The 14,284-nt window shown below is 44.8% G+C and overlaps 1 protein-coding gene across 12 annotated transcripts in view; it reads left to right on the plus strand.

The window, feature by feature from the left end:
- Window positions 1–14,284, plus strand: part of sytl3 (synaptotagmin-like 3) — a 242,705-nt gene that overhangs the window by 40,027 nt on the left and 188,394 nt on the right. The window contains exon 2 of one of the 12 annotated variants that reach the window (XM_068044753.1): window positions 4,992–5,088. The exons of the other annotated variants lie outside the window; for them this stretch is intronic. The gene's annotated coding sequence lies outside the window, so the exon portion shown is untranslated. The remainder of the gene's footprint in view (window positions 1–4,991; window positions 5,089–14,284) is intronic. 12 annotated transcript variants of the gene reach the window in all.

Raw genomic sequence — 14,284 nt, forward strand, 5'->3', positions numbered from 1 at the left:
ATTATTTTCATTAGAAAGACGGAGGTTGAGGGTGGACCTGATTGAGGTGTACAAAATCATGAGAGGTATAGACAGGGTGGATAGCAAGAAGCTTTTTCCCAGAGTGGGGGATTCAATTACTAGGGGTCACGAGTTCAAAGTGAGAGGGGTAATGTTTAGGGGGGATATGCGTGGAAAGTTCTTTATGCAGAGGGTGGTGGGTGCCTGGAACGCGTTGCCAGCGGAGGTGGTAGACGCGGGCACGATAGCGTCTTTTAAGATGTATCTAGACAGATACATGAATGGGCAGGAAGCAAAGAGATACAGACCCTTAGAAAATAGGCGACATGTTTAGATAGAGGATCTGGATCGGTGCAGGCTTGGAGGGCCGAAGGGCCTGTTCCTGTGCTGTAATTTTCTTTGTTCTTCTTTGTTCTAATTGACCAGGTTGTATTTGTCCTTCTTTTCGAGTACAGGACATATCTGGGCAATTTTCCACATTGTCGGTTAGCTGTAGTGGAACAGCTCGGCCAGGGCCAGTTCTGGAGCACAAGCCTTCAGTACTACTGCCAGAATTTTGTCAGGGCCCATAGTCTTTGCAGTATCCAGTGCATTTAGCCATTTCTTGATATCATGTGGAGTGAATTGAATTGGCTGAAGACTGGCATCTGTGATGCTGGGGACCTCAGGAGGAGGCTGAGATGGATCATCTACTGAGCACTTCTGCCAGAAGATGGTTGCAAATGCTTCAGCCTTGTTTTTTGCGCTGATGTGCTGGGCTCCCTCCTCATTGATGATGGGGATATTTGTGGAGCCTCCTCCTCTTGTTAGTTGTTTAATTGTCCACCACCATTCACGACTGGATGTGGCAGGACTGCAGATCTTAGATCTGATCCGTTGGTTGTGGGATCGCTTAGCTCTGTATCGCGTGCTGCTTCTGCTATTTGGCATGCATGTAATCCTGTGTTATAGCTTCACCTCATTTTTTAGGAATGCCTGGTGCTGCTCCTGGCATGCCCTCCCACACTCTTCATTGAACCAGAGTTGATTCCCCGGCTTGATGGTAATGGTAATCTGGGGGATGTGCTGGGCCAGGAGGTTACAGATTGTGGCTGAATACAATCAGTGTTTCAAGAAGGCAGCTCACCACCACCTTCTCAAGGGCAATTAGGGAGGGGCAATAATGCTGGCTTAGCCAGCGACGCCCACATTCCATGAATGAATAAAAAAAATTCAGCTGCTGCTGATGGCCCACAGCATCTCATGGATGCCCAGTTTTGAGTTGCTTGATTTGCTCGAAATCTATCCCATTTAGCATGGTGGTAGTGCCACACAACACAACGGAAGGTATCCTGAATGTGAAGACATGACTTTGTCTCCGCAAGACTGTGCGGTGGTCACTCCTACCAATACTGACGTGGACAGAAGCATCTACGATATGTAGATTTGTGTGGACGAGGTCTAGTAGATTTTTCCCTCTTGGCTCCCTCACCACCTGCCGCAGACCCAATCTTGCAGCTGTGTCCTCTTGGACTTGGCCAGCTCGGTCAGTAATGATGCTACCGAGCCACTCTTGGTGATGGACATTGAAATCCCCCACCCAGAGTACACCCAGTGCCCTTGCCACCCTCCGTGCTTCCTCCAAGTGGTGTTCAACATGGAGGAGTACTGATTCATCAGCTGAAGGGGCGGGGGGGGGGTGCAGTAGGTGGTAATCAGCAGGAGGTTTCCTTGCCCATGTTTGACCTGGTACATGAGACTTCATGGGTTCTGGAGCTAATCACAGAATCACAGAATAATATAGTGCAGAAGAGGCCTTTCGGCCCATCGAGTCTGCACCGATGCATTAAAACACCTGACCTGTCTACCTAATCCCATTTGCCAGCACTTGGCCCATAGCATTGTGTTATGATGTGCCAAGTGCTCATCCAGGTACGTTTTAAAGGATGTGAGGCAACCTGCCTGTACCACCCTCCCAGGCAGGGCATTCCAGACCGTCACCACCCTCTAGGTAAAAAGGTTCTTCCTCAAATCCCCCTTAAACCTCCCGCCCCTCACCTTAAACATGTAACCCCTCGTAACTGACCCTTCAACTAAGGGGAACAGCTGCTCCCTTTCCACCCTGTCCATGCCCCTCATAATCTTGTACACCTCGATCAGGTCACCCCTCAGTCTTCTCTGCTCCAGCGAAAACAACCCAAGCCTATCCAACCTCTCTTCATAGCTTAAATGTTCCATCCCAGGCAACATCCTGGTGAATCGCTTCTGCATCCCGTCCAATGCAATTACATCCTTCCTATAATGTGGCGACCAGAATTGCACACAGTACTCCAGCTGTGGCCTTACCAAAGTTCTGTACAACTCCAATATGACCTCCCTGCTTTTGTAATCTGTGCCTCAATTGATAAAGGCAAGTGTCCCATATGCCTTTTTCACCACCCTATTAACCTGCCCTTCTGCCTTCAGCGATCTATGGACAAACACGCCAAGGTCCCTTTGTTCCTCGGAACTTCCCAGTGTCAGGCCATTCATTGAATACTTCCGTGTCACATTACTCCTTCCAAAGTGTATCACCTCACACTTTTCAGCGTTAAATTCCATCTGCCACTTTTCTGCCCATTTGACCATCCTGTCTATATCTTCCTGTAACCTAAGACACTCCACCTCACTGTTAACCACTCGGCCAATCTTTGTGTCATCCGCGAACTTACTGATCCTACTCCCCACATAGTCATCTATGTCGTTTATATAAATGACAAACAATAGGGGACACAGCACAGATCCCTGTGGTACGCCACTGGACACTGGCTTCCAGTCACTAAAACAGCCGTCTGTCATCACTCTCTGTCTCCTACAGCTAAGCCAATTTTGAATCCACCTTATCAAGTTACCCTGTATCCCATGTGCATTTGCTTTCTAGATAAGTCGGCCATGCAGGACCTTGTCAAAGGCTTTGCTGAAATCCATGTAAACTACATCAACTGCACTACCCTCATCTACACACCTGGTCACATGCTGAAAAAATTCAATCAAATTTGTTAGAAATTACTTCCATCTGACAAAGCCATGCTGACTATTCCTAATCAAATTTTGCCTCTCGGAGTGTTGATAGATTCTCTCCTTCAGAATTTTCTCCAATAGTTTCCCTACCACTGACGTGAGACTCACTGGTCTGTAGTTCCCTGGCTTATCTCTACAACCTTTCTTAAATAGTGGGATCACATTAGCTGTTCTCCAGTCCTCTGGCAGCTTCCCCGTGGCCCGAGAGGAATTAGAAATTAGGGTCAGAGCCCCTGCAATCTCCACCCTCACCTCCCACAGCATCCTGGGACACAAATCGTCCAGACCTGGAGATTTGTCCACTTTTAAGCCTTCCAAAACCTCCAATACCTTGTCACTCCCTATGACAATTTGCTCAAGAACCTCACAGTCTCTCTCTCTCTGTTCCATATCTACAGCCTCTTTCTCTTGGGTGAAGACAGATGTGAAGTATTCGTTCAACACCCTACCAATGTCCTCTGGCTCCACTCACAAATTTCAGCCTTGGTCCCTAATGGGTCCTACTCTTTCCCTGGTTATCCTCTTCCCATTGATATACTTATAGAATACTTTGGGATTTTCCCTACTTTTACCAGCCAGAGCTTTCTCATATCCCCTCTTTGCTCTACTAATTGCTTTCTTAAGCTCCATCCTACACTTTCTGTACTCCACTAATGCTTCCATTGATTTGCTCTCCTTATATTTGCTAAAAGCATCTCTTTTCCTTCTCATCGTACCCTGAATGTTTCTGGTCATCCATGGTTCTCTGTGCTTGTTGCTCCTACCTATTACCCTAGAGGGAACATGTTTGGCCTGTACCCTCCCCATTTCCTTTTTGAATGCCCCCCACTGCTCTTTTGTAGATTTCCCGACAAGTAACTCTTTCCAGTCTACCTTGGCCAGATCCTGCCTTATTTTACTAAAATTTGATCTCCCCCAATCCAAAACCTTTTTTGCAACTTGTCTATTTCTTTCTCCATAACAAGCTTAAATTGTACCATGTTGTGGTTGCTGTCACCAGAATGCACCCCCACCAACACATCAACCACCTGTCTGGCTTCATTCCCCAGAATTAGGTCCAGCACTGCACCCTCCCTTGATGTTGAGGACTCCCAGGGCAACTCCCTCCCAACTGTATACCACTGTGCCGCCACTTCTGGTGGTTCTGTTTTGTCGGTGGAACAGGACATACCCAGGGATGGTGATGGTGGTGGCAGGGACAATGTCTGTCTGTTATGATTCCGTGAGGTATGACTATGTCAGGCTGTTGCTTGACTTGTCTGTGGGACAGCTCTCCCAGTTTCGGTACAAGCCCCCAGATGTTAGTGAGGAGGACTTTGCAGGGTTGTCATTTCCAGTGCCTAGGCTGATGCTGGTTGGTCTGTCCGGTTTCATTCCTTTTTGACTGGACCTCTGGATTGCTAGTCCAGTACAGTTACAGTCTCTGAGCTGGTGGCTGCAAATGTAAGATCGAATAATGGTTTCTGTTCATCTTCACTTTCTTCATCCTCTTCCTCCATTGTCTGAGAAGGCTCCAGTTCCTGTTTGTTTGAGGTGAACAAGGGACAAGGTTTGGGTTAAAATTGAGGATAAGGGGGAAGTGGGATGGGAGAAGAAGGATTAGGTATGCAATACCCTCATCATCGATCCTTGTAGCCCCGCCAGTGGTCATGAGCTTAGCATTGCTCTTACCAATGATGGCCAGCACCGGGGGTTAAGACGTGCGGGTGTGCTTGTCCTCCTCCAATTCTTTCTTGCTGCCTGCTGTTACATGCCACCTCCTCCTGCAAGAAAGAGCAAAGTGTGTCAGTGAGTGTCATACAAACGCTAAATAAATTAAAATGAACACAAAAATTACCTCAATGTTGAAAGAAGGAAAAAGGATAAAATGGCTTCAAATAAGCTTTGAATCCAAATAATATTTCTCCTTTTACACTCATTCTTCTGTTTCTCTGTCACCTTTACTCAAGCAGATATAGCTGAGGGTTAAAGCTGTTCTTTAAACAGACCCTATGAAGAAATCAACAATAAAAGATACTGGATTGTTGTAAAAATGCTTAGTGTTGGAAGGTAAGAGAGCACAAAAATAATCACTAATACAAAAGCAAAATACTCAAATGCTGGAAATCTGAAACAAAAACAGAAAATGCTTGAAATACTCAGCAGGTCATTCAGCATCAGTTGCCTGACCTGCTGAGTATTTCCAACATTTTCTGTTTTTGTTGCAAAAATAATCACACTTCATTTCACCTTCAGTAGATTTTGAAAAGCTATCTTTTCTTATCAAAATCAAAGGGAAACTCTTGTCTGTCATTTCACATGCTTTGTTGAGCTTATGTAATGGGCGAATAGCAAATATACTTTTTCTTCTTCTTCTTTGGGCCTCCTTATCTCGAGAGACAATGGATACGCGCCTGGAGGTGGTCAGTGGTTTGTGAAGCAGCACCTGGAGTGGCTATAAAGGCCAATTCTGGAGTGACAGGCTCTTCCACAGGTGCTGCAGAGAAATTTGTTTGTTGGGGCTGTTGCACAGTTGGCTCTCCCCTTGCGCCTCTGTCTTTTTTCCTGCCAACTACTAAGTCTCTTCGACTCGCCACAATTTAGCCCTGTCTTTATGGCTGCCCGCCAGCTCTGGCGAATGCTGGCAACTGACTCCCACGACTTGTGATCAATGTCACACGATTTCATGTCACGTTTGCAGACGTCTTTATAACGGAGACATGGACGGCCGGTGGGTCTGATACCAGTGGCGAGCTCGCTGTACAATGTGACTTTGGGGATCCTGCCATCTTCCATGCGGCTCACATGGCCAAGCCATCTCAAGCGCCGCTGACTCAGTAGTGTGTATAAGCTGGGGGTGTTGGCCGCTTCAAGGACTTCTGTGTTGGAGATATAGTCCTGCCACCTGATGCCAAGTATTCTCCGAAGGCAGCGAAGATGGAATGAATTGAGACGTCGCTCTTGGCTGGCATACGTTGTCCAGGCCTCGCTGCCGTAGAGCAAGGTACTGAGGACACAGGCCTGATACACTCGGACTTTTGTGTTCCGTGTCAGTGCGCCATTTTCCCACACTCTCTTGGCCAGTCTGGACATAGCAGTGGAAGCCTTACCCATGCGCTTGTTGATTTCTGCATCTAGAGACAGGTTACTGGTGATAGTTGAGCCTAGGTAGGTGAACTCTTGAACCACTTCCAGAGCGTGGTCGCCAATATTGATGGATGGAGCATTTCTGACATCCTGCCCCATGATGTTCGTTTTCTTGAGGCTGATGGTTAGGCCAAATTCATTGCAGGCAGACGCAAACCTGTCGATGAGACTCTGCAGGCATTCTTCAGTGTGAGATGTTAAAGCAGCATCGTCAGCAAAGAGGAGTTCTCTGATGAGGACTTTCCGTACTTTGGACTTCGCTCTTAGACGGGCAAGGTTGAACAACCTGCCCCCTGATCTTGTGTGGAGGAAAATTCCTTCTTCAGAGGATTTGAACGCATGTGAAAGCAGCAGGGAGAAGAAAATCCCAAAAAGTGTGGGTGCGAGAACACAGCCCTGTTTCACACCACTCAGGATAGGAAAGGGCTCTGATGAGGAGCCACCATGTTGAATTGTGCCTTTCATATTCTCATGGAATGAGGTGATGATACTTAGTAGCTTTGGTGGACATGCGATCTTTTCTAGTAGTCTGAAGAGACCACGTCTGCTGACGAGGTCAAAGGCTTTGGTGAGATCAATGAAAGCAATGTAGAGGGGCATCTGTTGTTCACGGCATTTCTCCTGTATCTGACGAAGGGAGAACAGCATGTCAATAGTCGATCTCTCTGCACGAAAGCCACACTGTGCCTCAGGGTAGACGCGCTCGGCCAGCTTCTGGAGCCTGTTCAGAGCGACTCGAGCAAAGACTTTTACTTTAAAATATACTTTTACAACTTTGAAATGTCAACATTTCAGCTTGTTACATCAGAGCCTTTTTTGTGCCTTTAATTTCTTTGGTATGACTCAGTTCTTTCCAACAAGCTCCATTTCACCGTGCACTCTCGCCCCCAAGATCTGTTTGTGGTGAACAGTGTTTCCGTTGGATTACAAGTCATGATATATTCTGCACGAACAGCTGAACCCTTTTAAAGATAACTCTGGTCAACAACAAAAACAAGACTGGAATCTTACATTTTTTAAATAGCCACAAATTTGACAGTTAACAAATTTCTCTACAGGAACAGATATCCTCAATAGCACAAAATCCTCTAAAAATCTGGGTTTTCATACTTTTCTTTGCCTGTTTGAGCACTCACCTTACCAATTAAATAAAAACTTCCATGAGTGATGAAGCTCAAAGCAGTTATTTGGGGAAGGGAAAAGGGAAAGGTTGAGTTAAGGAAAAACATCTTTTGTGAACTGGTTAGAAAAATATTTTAAATGGATTAATGTCCTCCCCCGTTCTAAAAATCCCAGTTCAGTTCACACCATACTGAAATCTTTCAGCATTTTCCTTGAGTTGGCAGGAGCCCGAAACCTTGTCAACAGCCCTGTATGTGCATGATAAGTCTTCCCTCTGGGAGAAAGTCATCTGTCTGCATTTCTCTGGCAACTACATTCTGCAGCTGGATACTAAAATGTGCGTGGTGGTAGTTTCTCTACAACTTTTCTCCCTCACCTTCTGCTTGAACATAGCACAGCCGAGATCAGGAACTCGTGTTTGTAGTGTGATATCAGTCAACTTCCTGTTATCATGGCAAAGCATGCTGCTATGGAGTCTGGAGTAATATAAGTTGGAGATAAAGGCACACTATTTTCATGAAAAACGTGTGGGGAAAGAGAGATGATACGTAGATTTTGTCCTTAGTAAATGATGCAATAAAATAAAATAAAAAAGACAAGGTTTACAATAGCCTTGCAAAACAGGATTCTCAGGGACCATGCAGTGTGCTCAGATGCCACGTTGATTGCAGTATGGCTTGTCATGCACAGAAGGAGCCGTGATGAAATAAACAATGAATTGGAAGAATAATGAATTTGAAAAGTCAACTGTTAAACAAAACCACAAGAACATGGACACTTGTACCACAGTCAAAATGGAGTAGCGGTTACATGACCCCCTCCTGTGTTGGAAATCAAGAAACCTGTCTGCAAAGATGGAACTCGTTAACCTTGTCTGAAAGAGCTCTGGGTAAACCCCTTTGAAATTGAAAAGAGCATTATTTGTATATTGATGATTCCTGTCGACATGAATGAACTAACAAAGGTTCTAGAGACAGACTGACTCTCAGCCCAAACCAAAACGAATAAGTGTGAAATAGCACCGTGTTAACAGAATGATGTTGAATGGGGACCAATCGATAGCCATAGTTATCATGTTCTGGTCCATTGCATGGTCACACCAGGGGAGAGGGCCATGCATCCCCTAATAGAAACTCTAATGTGATGGATTTTTACCTTAAAATGTAGCCCTCTGGAGAGAGAGGGCAGATCAAGCCAACACCTCAGAAAGCCAGTTCAGCCAGAGGCTGTGCAAGAGATTCAGCCAAACAAGAACCCTGCTGAACAACAACTGAACAGCTACTACAGCAGAGACATCACAAAGTGACTTTAAGACTCTCCATCTGTGAAGGTAATAACATCTACGTCATCAGCTTTGTGCTGAGCTGTAACCACTAGAATTCTCCAACAACTCAACAAGTTCAAGACTGCAAACATCCAAGCCCGCACCTTTAAAAAGACTTTCCTTCTGAGAATATTCAACAGGTTTATTGTAAACCACTTGCCTCGCTTTGAATTTTAAACTACATCCCACCCTTTTCTCTCTGTCTATTCTTGTGTATGTGTGTGTGGGTGAGGTTGCGACCATTTCGGGAATTGTGTAAAAATAGTTATAATTTTTTAACCTACAAGAAAACCTGTCATATGTCTGTTTATCTGACCCGAAAGACACTCGGGCTAATGCTTTATTTTTAACAAAACACAATTGCAGTCAGTTAGAACATAGAACAGTACAGCACAGTACAGGCCCTTTGGCCCACGATGTTGTGCCGACCCTTTAACCTACTCTAAGATCAACAGGTAGGAGATGAACAGTGGGAACCACCCAGACCCCTTCCCACCTGTCCATAACACTGTGCAATTTGGAAATAGAAGGGATTTCTGGTTAATTTATACTGCTATGAAGACACCTTCTAGAAGCCCACAAACCATTTGGGATGCTGCTTATGATATTATCTGTGTTTCTAACCAGCTCAGAACTGAATTTCAGTCATACCTGACAGGTTTGGCATAGTGAGGAACAACTAACACCTCCCAAAGCTATTGGCACCCCCAAAGTTGGATTGGTTTTCATTCAGAAGTCTCAGTGGGCTATTCTGACAGTGTAAATTGCCATGATGCTCACACCAGGGTGGGGAGTGGGGAGGTTTCTGATCCATGATAGCAGTTTAAATTGATGGCTTAATGAGACAATTCTTGATGCAGATAGCTTGAGGAAGGGCAGAAAAAAGGGAGTTTGTAGCAGATGTGGAACTGTAAAAGGCAAAGAAACGTATTTTATTCTATAGTTTAGCGCCATTCAGTTTATCCATTTGTAAAGTGTAGACTGCCTTGTGGGCGTCTCGGGAGAGACCAAGGCTAAGGGAGTAAACCCTAACAGATAATCCAGAGCGGAACCCCGTAGGCGGTCATGTGTCACCTTTGGCATGTTTCCGGCAGTTCCTGCAGCCATACTGGTGCCAAACGTCGTGCTCTGCACTCCTTTGGACCCCACCAGAAAGGTCGAGAGGGGGGTTTTGACGACTGGGCAACTCTCAACCTCCATAAATTCGCCCAGGCATGCGCCATGGAGAGGTCACTCCATAGTTGCCTCACAGTGACTGAAACAACACGGAAGGCAGCAGTTACGGGTTATAAGTCCAGATAAATTGGCGTAGAAACTGGGCGCCACGGGTTGCCTTTGTCGGTGGGAGAGGTCATCGCACCTCACTGGACAGCTACCGCTGGACTGATACACCGCACCAAACAACACGAAAAAAAGTGAAGAAAGACTTATATCAAAGGCAAAGTGTGTGTAATTCATTAGTTTTTGATGTTTATGAGGAGCAGAAGGAAGTAGGTGAAACTTGCTGTGGAAACAATATTCTGTTCAGCCATATATTTCATGTAGAATATACCAGTTAGTTAGTTTACAATTGAATTTGTCTCATTAGAGGGTTTTATCAGTCTACCTTCTGGAAGACGAGAGAAAGGCATGTGGAGGAACAGGGCACACCTCCAGATTTCATTATTGTATGACTAGATATTTTTCAGTAAAGGTATAAATCAGGAATTTCTTGGGAATTCTCCTGATTAGCCTCTGTAACTTCAACAGAAGACTGCGGAAACCCTGGAAAACCACGAACACAAGATTCCTGATGAAGCTTTGGTGGCCGATCAGGAGAATGCTTGACAAGATCCCTGGTAATGCTCCTGATTGTAGAGGATGCAGAATCCATTTATAGGAGGGGCTGGCGATGCTGAACTTGGGAATGTCCAACTGCACATCTGATAATTGTATCAATGAGTTTATGATGACAGTCCTCCATTTTATTACAGTGCATCAAGTGGCAGAATGTCCAGATTTTATCAAGATGATGGATGCTGCCACCTTTGTACCCTCACAGTTTTGTGTAATGGGCCATGTCTGGTAGGAGCTGGATTGCGCTGCCAAAACTCATTTCACACATGACCCACAGTGAAAAACCAATAGAGATACAGTGGCAGACATTTAAGGGAATATTTCAGAATACACAGAATAGATGCATTTCAACCAGAAAGAAAAATTCCAAGGGTGGGACCCGCCATCCGTGGTTAACTAAAACAGTTAAAGATAGTATCAAACTTAAAGAAAAAGCCTATAGTTGTGCAAAGATGGGAGGCAGGTCAGAGGATTGGACAGAATATAAAAAACAGCAAAGAATGACTAAAAGATTGATGAGGAAAGTAAAATTAGAGTACGAGAGAAAGCTAACTAGAAATATAAAGACATATGTTAAGAGTTTCTACAGATATTTTAAAAAGAAAAGTTAACAAAGTGAGAGTTGGTCCTATAGAAAGTGAGTCTGGGGAATTAATAATGGGTAATAAGGAGATGGCAGATGAATTGAACAGATATTTTGCATTGGTCTTCACCTTGAGGATACAAATAACATCCCAGTATAAGCTGCAAGTCAGGAAATGGAAGGGAGGGAGGAACTCAAGAAAATTACAATTACTAGTGAAGTGGTACTTAGTAAATTGTTGGCGCTGTGGGCTGACAAGTCCCCAGGTCCTGATGAACTTCATCCTAGGGTGTTAAAAGAAGTGGCGAGTGAGATAGTTGAAGGGTTCGTTTTAATTTTCCATTAAAGTAGTGAATGGAAAATAATGAATGTAACTCCTTTATTCAAAAAGGGAGGGAGACAGAGAGCAGGAAACTACAGACCAGCTAGCTTTACATCTGTCTTAGGGAAAATGTTAGAAACTATTATTAAAGACGTTATAGCAGTGCATTTAGAAAAAATCAGGGTAATCAGGCAGAATCAGCATGTGAAAGGGAAATCATGTTTAACCAATTTATTCGAGTGCTTTGAGGGAGTTACATGTGCTGTGGATAAAGGGGAACCGGTGGATTTATTGTACTTCGATTTCCAGAAGGCATTTGATAAGGTGCCATGTCAAAGGTTATTGCAGAAAATAAAATCTCATGGTATAGGGGGTAACATATTGGCGTGGATAGAAGATTGGTTAGCTAACAGCAAACAGAGAGTAGGCATATATGGGTCATTTTCTGGTTGGCAAGATGTAACGAGTGGTGTGCCACAGGGATCTGTGCAGGGGCCTCAATTTTTTACAATTTATATAAATGACTTAGATGAAGGGACCGAAAGTATGGTTGCTAAATATGCTGATGACACAAAGATAGGTAGGAAAGTAACTTGTGAAGAGGACATAAGGGGGCTGCAAAGGGATATAAATGGGTTAAGTGAGTGGGCAAAGACTTGGCAAATGGAGTATAATGTGGGAAAGTGAAATTGTCCATTTTGGCAGGAAGAATAAAAAAGAAGCATGTCTCTAAATGATGAGAGATTGCAGAGCTCTGTGATGCAGAGGGATCTGAGTGTCCTAGTGCATGAATCGAAAAAAGTTAATATGCAGGTACAGCACGTAATTAGGAAAGCTATTGGAATGTTATCGTTTATCATGAAGGGAATTGAATACAAAAGTAGGGAGGTTATGCTTCAGTTATACAGGGCATTGGTGGGACCAGATCTGGAGTACTGTGTACAGTACTGGTCTCCTGATTTAAGGAAGGATGTAAATGCATTGGAGGCAGTACAGAGAAGGTTTACTAGACTAATACCTGGAATGGGTAGGCTGTCTTACGAGGAAAGATTGGACAGGCTAAGTTTGTATCCGCTGGAATTTAGAAGAGGTAAGAGGTGACTTGATTGAAACATATAAGATTCTGAGGGGTCTTAGAGTCAGAGTTATACAGCAAGAAACAGGCCCTTTGGTCCATCGTGTCCATGCCAGCCATTAAGCACCTATCCTAATCCCATTTTCCAGCACTTGGCCCATAGCGTTGTATGCTGTGGCATTTCAAGGGCTCATCTAAATACTTCTTAAATGTTGTGATGGTTCCTGCTTCTACCACCCCTTCAGGCAGTGTGTTCCAGATTCCAACCATCCTCTGGGTGAAATATTTTTTCCTCAAATCCCCTCTAAACCTCCTGCCCCTTACCTTAAATCTATGCCCCCTGGTTATTCACACCTCTGCCCAGGGAAAAAGTTTCTTCCTATCTACCCTGTCTATGCCCCTCATAATTTTGTAGACCTCAATCAGGTCTCCCCTCAGCCTTCTCTGCTCTAAGGAAAACAACCCTAGCCTATCCAGTTTCTCTTCATAGCTGAAATGCTCCAGCCCAGGCAACATCCTGGTGAATTTTCTCTGCATCCTCTCCAATGCAATCACATCCTTCCTATGGTGTGGCGATGAGAACTGTACACAGTACTCCAGCTGTGGCCTAACTAACATTTTATACAGTTCCATCATAACCTCCCTGCTCTTGTATTCTATGCCTCGGATAATAAAGGCAAGTATCCAATGTGCCTTCCTAACCACCTTACCTACCTGTGCTGCTGCCTTCGGTGATCTATGGACAAGTACACCAAGGTCCCTCTGACCTTCTGTATTTCCTAGGGTCCTACCATCCATTGTATATTCCCTTGCCTTGTTAGTCCTCCCAAAATGCATCACCTCACACTTCTCGGGATTAAATTCAATTTGCATCTGCTCAGCCCATCTATATCGTCCTGTAACCTAAGGCTTTCCTCCTCACTATTTATGACACCTGACTCCGTGGGAGTCAGTTGCCAGCGTCCGCCAGAGCTGGCGGGCAGCCATAAAGGCGGGGCTAAAGTGTGGCGAGTTGAAGAGACTTAGTAGTTGGCAGGAAAAAAGACAGAGGCGCAAGGGGAGAGCCAACTGTGTAACAGCCCCGACAAACAAATTTCTCTGCAGCACCTGTGGAAGAGCCTGTCACTCTAGAATTGGCCTTTATAGCCACTCCAGGCGCTGCTTCACAAACCACTGACCACCTCCAGGCGCTTATCCATTGTCTCTCGAGACAAGGAGGCCAAAGAAGAAGAAGGATTTATGACACCACAAATTTTCGTGTCATCTGCGAACTTACTGATCATACCTCCTATATTTACATCTAAATCATTAATATACACTACAAACAGCAAGGGTCCCAGCACTGACCACTGTGGTACACTGCTGGTCACAGGCTTCCACTCGCAAAAACAACTCTCGAGCATCACTCTCTGCCTCCTGCCATTAAGCCAATTTTGGATCCAATTTGCGAAATTGCCCGAGATCCCATGGGCTCTTACCTTCTTGACCAATCTCCCATGCGGGAGCTTCTCAAAAGCCTTACTGAAGTCCATGTAGACTACATCAACTGCTTTACCCTCATCTACACAGCTAGTTACCTCAAACAATTCAATCAAATTTGTTAGACATGTTCTCCCCTTGACAAACCATGCTGACTATCCTTGAATAATCCCTGCCTCTCCAAGTGGAGATTAATCCTGTCCCTCAGAATTTTTTCCAATAGTTTCCCTACCATTGATGTTCGGCTCACCGGCCTGTACTTACCTGGTTTATCCCTGCTACCCTTCTTGAATGATCGTATCATATTCGCTGTCCTCCAGTCCTCTGGCACCTCTCCTGTGGCTAGAGAGGATTTGAAAATTTGAGTCAGAGCCCCTG

This window comes from Heterodontus francisci, chromosome 13, assembly GCF_036365525.1.
Source record: "Heterodontus francisci isolate sHetFra1 chromosome 13, sHetFra1.hap1, whole genome shotgun sequence".
In the NCBI taxonomy this organism is placed as follows: Eukaryota; Metazoa; Chordata; class Chondrichthyes; order Heterodontiformes; family Heterodontidae; genus Heterodontus; species Heterodontus francisci.